The sequence below is a fragment of the Mustela putorius genome, unplaced genomic scaffold, assembly GCF_011764305.1.
Source record: "Mustela putorius furo isolate JIRA1106 unplaced genomic scaffold, ASM1176430v1.1 tig00000407_pilon_pilon_pilon, whole genome shotgun sequence".
In the NCBI taxonomy this organism is placed as follows: domain Eukaryota; kingdom Metazoa; phylum Chordata; class Mammalia; order Carnivora; family Mustelidae; genus Mustela; species Mustela putorius.
Window position 1 is genome coordinate 23,486,282 of NW_025421373.1, and position 6,000 is coordinate 23,492,281.

Here is a 6,000-nt window from a genome sequence, read left to right on the forward strand (position 1 = left end):
CCTGTCAATTAGGTCAAGGTAGTTGAAAGTTTTTAATTCTGCTACATTTTCACAGGATTTCTTTCTACTTGTTCTGTCAATTACTAAGAGATTGGTATTAAATTCTCTCACTGTAATTGTGGATTTGTCTATTTCTTCTTTCAGATCTATCAGTTTTACATCATGTATTTGGATACTCTGCTGTTTGGTGCATAAAAATTTAGTATTGTTTCTTCATCTCGATAAATTGGTCCCATTATCATTATGAAATGACCCTTTTTATCCTTGATTGTATTTTACACTCTAATCTAATTTGCCTGATAGTAACATAGCTACTCATTCTTTAAATTAGTTTTTGTATGGCATATTTTTTTCATTTTGTTGCTTTTAGTCAATTTTTTCTTTTTTATATTTGTAATGTTGGGTGTGGTTTTTATATTCAATTTGAAAATCTCTGGCTTTTAATTCAATCATTTGGACTGTTACTAATGATACGTTTGTATTTAAATCTACCAGCCTGCTATATTTTTGGGGGCCTTTTGGGGAGGTCTTGTTTGGTCTTAATTTTGAATTCAGTAGTTTTCATAATTCTGTTTTATTTCTTGATGTATGCTTAGCCAAACATTTATAGTGTACATCTTTAATGTGTTTCAAACTATATTCAAGAAATATACCATTTTAGGTACAGATTAAGAATCATACAGTAATATACTTCCATTTAATAGCTCTTCCTTCCCTTTGTACTATTCTTGTTATGCATATTACTTACACATATGCTAAGAAACCCTCATACATCTTGTGTTGTTACTGACTACATGTCATTATTTTTGCTACATCTTATTACTTTTGCCAATTATTACTTTTGCAATTATCTTCTGAAGAGATTTTTAAGTAAAGGGAGAAAGTGTTATATTTATATGCTTTTCATTCCTCAAATAGATCCAGATTTGAATCTGCTGCATGTCCCTTGTGATTGTAAGACTTTTCCAACCTTTCTTGTAGTGCACATCTGTTGGTGGTAAAATCTTACAGTTTTTGTAGGTCTGAAGACATCTTCATCTCACTTTTGTTTCTTAAATATTTTTTGCTGAATGAAGAATTCTAGATCAACAGTTTCTTTCTTGCTCTTTTTTTCCCTTCCTTCTTTCCTTCCCCTCCCCCTCCCTCTCTTCCTTCCTTCTTTCTTTCTTTCTTTCCTTTCCCCCTCCCTCCTTCCCCCACTTCCTTCCTTCTTCCTCTCCTTCCTCCCTATCTCTCCCTTCCCCTCCCTTCCTTCCTCCCTTCCTCCCTCCCTTCCTTCCTCCCCATCTCTCCTTTCTTCCTCCCCTTTTCCCTTCCTTCCTCCCTTCCTTCCTCTCTCTTCCTTTTCTTTTCAAATCTCACTACTTTAAAGAAGTTACCCCACTACCTTCTGGCTGGTATTATTTCCACTGACAGGTTTCCTGTCATTCTTTTCCTTGCTCAGTGGTACGTAACACATCTTTCTCTTTCACAGTGTTCTCTGTATATCCAATGTTTTTTTCTCCCCACTCAATATATCTAAATTAGGCCTTGTTGCCAGTCATTTGTAAGATTGATGAAAACACCCAACACTAAGAAGACATTAAAGATGGGGTACCAGGGTGACTCAATGGGTTGAGTGTCTGACTCTTGGTTTCAGCTGAGTCAGGTCATGACCTCATGGGTTGTGAGATCGAGCTCCACATTGGGGTACGCACTCAGAAGGGGGTCTGCTTGAAGATTTTCTTCTTCTGTCCCTCCCCCAATTCACACATGCACTCTCTCTTTCTAATAAGTAAATCTTAAAAAAGAAAAGATATTAAAGAAAGCCTTATTATTATCTCCAAACTCATCAAGTTGTATACATTAGATGTGTACAATTTTTGTATGTCAATCATACCTCAATAAAGTGGTCTTTAAAAAAACAAACATTATTTTTCACTTCATTTCTCTTTTGCAAGGGAGTAAGATGTCATCAATACTTACCCTAAATCAGTATCAAGGGAAGAGAGTTCAACAAAGACAGGACATGGGGAAGAGAAACAAAATGTACTGACGGCCTCTTTTGTGCCATCTATAAGGTAAATAACAGATGACCTTATTTAATCCAACTGTCGTATTAGTGAGCAGTCATACTATCAACACTACTTTAAAAATGAAGAAAGCAGGACCCTGAGGGATGGAATGATCCATCCAGGGTATACAACTAGTGACTTGCAGAGCTAGGATGTCAGCCCAGGTGTACTGATGGAAGCCCCAATGCCCCACAGCCTTAAGTAGTTACTGTTCACTCCTTTCCAAAAGTGGTTGTAGCTATAAAGACAGGCCAAGTGCCCGCAAGTCACTCCTACTGGATCCCCAAATTCACAGAGATGCTATATCCTGCTCACTCTCTGCCTTCTTTATATCCCTAATTCTCCTTTCATCTTTCTGCAGTATCTGTGTGGACAGGGAGGAAAATCTATTATCTGCATAAATGCTGTCAAGAACCCAGATTTCCCCAAAGGTCAAGCTTCATCTAAATATTCAGGACAGGGCGCCTGGGTGGCTCAGTTGGTTGGACGACTGCCTTCAGCTCAGGTCATGATCCTGGAGTCCCAGGATTGAGTCCCACATCGGGCTCCCAGCTCCATGGGGAGTCTGCTTCTCCCTCTGACCTCCTCGCTCATGTTCTCTCTCACTGTCTCTCTCTCAAATAAATAAATAAAATCTTTAAATAAATAAATAAATATTCAGGACAGACACCAGGGCTAAGAAAGATTTTATACAAGTTTAGCAACAACCACATGCAGAGTGCTGAGCTGGACAAGTTAGAGACAGGGCACTATCACTCCTTCAACCTCTCTTGGCCTCAGTTTGCTCCTGTCCTCTGAGAAATAGAGAAGAAAATAATGCACCCTAATCTATTGAGGGCTCAGATCTGTCTGCTCTTTAACAATTGTGACCCCTGGGCAAGTCCCTTTCTCAGAGTCTCATGTTTCCCACAGTATCCTGAGCCACAAATCTAACTGTGTCAATTAAGAGTGTGTTTGAAGGGCACCCGTGTGGCTCAGTAGGTTAAGTACTCGACTCTTCATTCTGACTTGGGTCATGATCTCAGGGTCATAGATCCCTGCACTGGGCTCCTTGCTCAGTGGGGAGTCTACTGGAGATTCTCTCTCACTCTCTCTCTGTGCCTCCCCCACTTCTCTCAAATAAATAAATCTTTTTAAAAAATGGTATATTTGAAATCATGTGCTAAGTGCTAAATGGAGGTAAGTGGTAAATCTTCAACACATCCAATTACACTGATGTGGACTGTTGATCCCACCTGCATGATAGGTTACATGACACAGCTTGGTGGTAAAGAACTTGACCCCGGAGCCAGACTTCCCAGATTAGATATTGGCTCTGCTATTTACTACCTGCGCAATCTTGGCAAATAGCTTAAATCCTATGCTCCTAGTTTCCTCATAAGTAATATGAGGACAATAATAATATTTAAGTCATATGGTTATTGTAAAGATTAGATGAGTAAATATACATGAAGGGCATAAAAATGTGCCTGGCAAAAGTACTGGTTATGTTAGAGTGCTCAGTAGGGGTTACCCTCAGCACACAAGAGGAGAGGTGAGGAGGGGAGCACAGACCTGAGGACTTCAGGCCTGAAAGAAAAAATCTGTCTTTTAATATAGGTGCTAGTTTCACAGTATATTTAATGTGTGAAGATTCATCATACTGCCTGCTGAATATATTTTCAGTTTCTGTGCATTATATTTCTTAAAAATATATCTTTAAAAATAGAGCCTGGAAATTAGTAAAAACTCCTGGGAGGTCTGCAGACCTCCAAAGGCTGTGGAATTAGTAAGGTCCAAGCCTATATGTCCAGGGAGGAACCAGAAACCACTAATATCTGGGTTAGAGATGGGAGTAAAGAGAAACTTGTACTAAGGTGTACATAAACATACATAGGATATGCCAAATTTTAGGTAGAAAATAAAATTGTAGGTTGTAGGTAGAAAATGGAAAGAACCAGGAGGGATCTAGTGGCCAGGAAGGTTTTGCTAGACTGGATCTTGGGGGATAGGGATTAGGTTCACCTCCCTCATTTTTGGCCCTCTCACATTCCAGAACATTTTGTCACTGTCACTGATGGATTTTAAGAAATATATACCCAATTATGCTCGTATTGTGCATACCAGCACATTTTCATCAAACGAAAATGTTCCTTCCTGTCCCTTCCCAGTTAATCCACTCACTGAGGTAACCACTACGGTCACTTTTTTTTTTTTTAATTCCAGTATGGTTAACATACAGTGATCTACTAGTTTCAGATGTACAATTCTGATATCTTATACAATAGATTAATTTAGCCTATTCCACGGCCTTATTGAAGTGGGGTCATACATATCTTACGAACTTTAAACTAGTACCATGCTGTCCTCATACTGTAATTTTGTAATTTTACACAAAGTATTGAACTTGTATAGTAAGCTCTCCAAATTTATATTTCCTTTTCAATAATTTTTTGGCTATTTTAGGTTTTTCATGTTTCCATATGAATTTTAGGATCAGTCCATCAAATTCTACAAAAATGAACAAAAATTGCCTGTTAAGATATGTCAAATATATAGATCAATTAAAGGAGAATTGATATCTTGAGTCTACTGCCCAACCTACCAGATACGTTTTCCATTTATTTTGGTTCTTTTTCTTTCAACAATGTTCTACAATATTTGGTGTATAGATTTTGCATATATTTTATTAGATATATCTATGCTATTATTATTACTGTTTTTTAATTTCAGTTTTATGATTGTTGTTAGTATGTGGATGTACATTTGATTTTTGTATTTTGATCTTTCGAGGGAATTGCCCATTTAATCTAAGTTATCAAGTTTCCTGGCATTAGGATATCCATAATATTTTCTTATTATTATCTGGATATCTGCAAATCCTGTAGTTACATCATTTCTCTCATTCTGATTGTGATTATTTGTCTTCTCTCTTGTATCCTGATGAGACTGTGACTCACATCAGTCTCCCCAGAAAGCCTGCTTTTGCGTTCCATTACAGGTGATCCTTTAACAGCATGGATTTGAACTGTGCGGGTCTCCTTATACATTTATTTTTTTCAGTGAATGCAGTACAGCACTCTAGTTATATTTTCTGTTCCTTGTGATTTTCTTTAAAATATTTTCTTTTCCCTAACTTACTTTATTGGAAGAATACAGTATATAATACCTATACAAAATATGTGTTAAAAATTGTGTTAATTGACTATGTTATCAGTAAGGTTTTCAGTCAACAGCAGGCTACTAGTGGTTAAGTTTTGGTGGAGTCAAAAGTTATATGCAGATTTTCAGCTGCATGGGGGATTGGCACCTCTGAACCCCACGAGGTTCAACAGTCAACTATATTTTCTCTATTTTTTTTTCCATTTGATTTCTTCTCTGAATGATTGTTTCCTTTCTTCTGTTTGCCATGAGTTTTTTTTCCTTTTTCTAGTTTCTTAAGATGGAAAGTGAGTTATTGACTTACGACCTTTCATCCTTTCCAATAAAGGTATTTAGTGCTTCATATTTCCCTCTAAGTACTATTTTAGAGGCAATCCATAAATTTAGGTATGTTATATTTTCATTTTCATTCAGTTCATAATACTTTATTTCCCTTTTGATTTTTTTCTTTGACCAGTGGATTATTTAAAGGCTGTATTTCCAAATATTGGGGGATTGTCCAGATAACTTTTGTTACTAATTTCTAACTCAGTGCTGTTGTGCTCAGAAAACACAACTTAATCTTTTAAATTTATTGAGACTTGTTTTATGACCCCTGAATATGACCTTCCTTGGTAAATATTTTACATGCACTTAGAAAGAATATGTCCTGTCATCTTTGGGTGGAATGTTCTACAAATGCGAAATAGGTTAAGTTGGTTGGTAGTGATGATGTTCAAATCTATCTACTATATTCTGGCTGATTGCTTATGTCTTTATTCAATTAATTACTAAGAGATAGGACTGAAATTTCCAACTACAATTG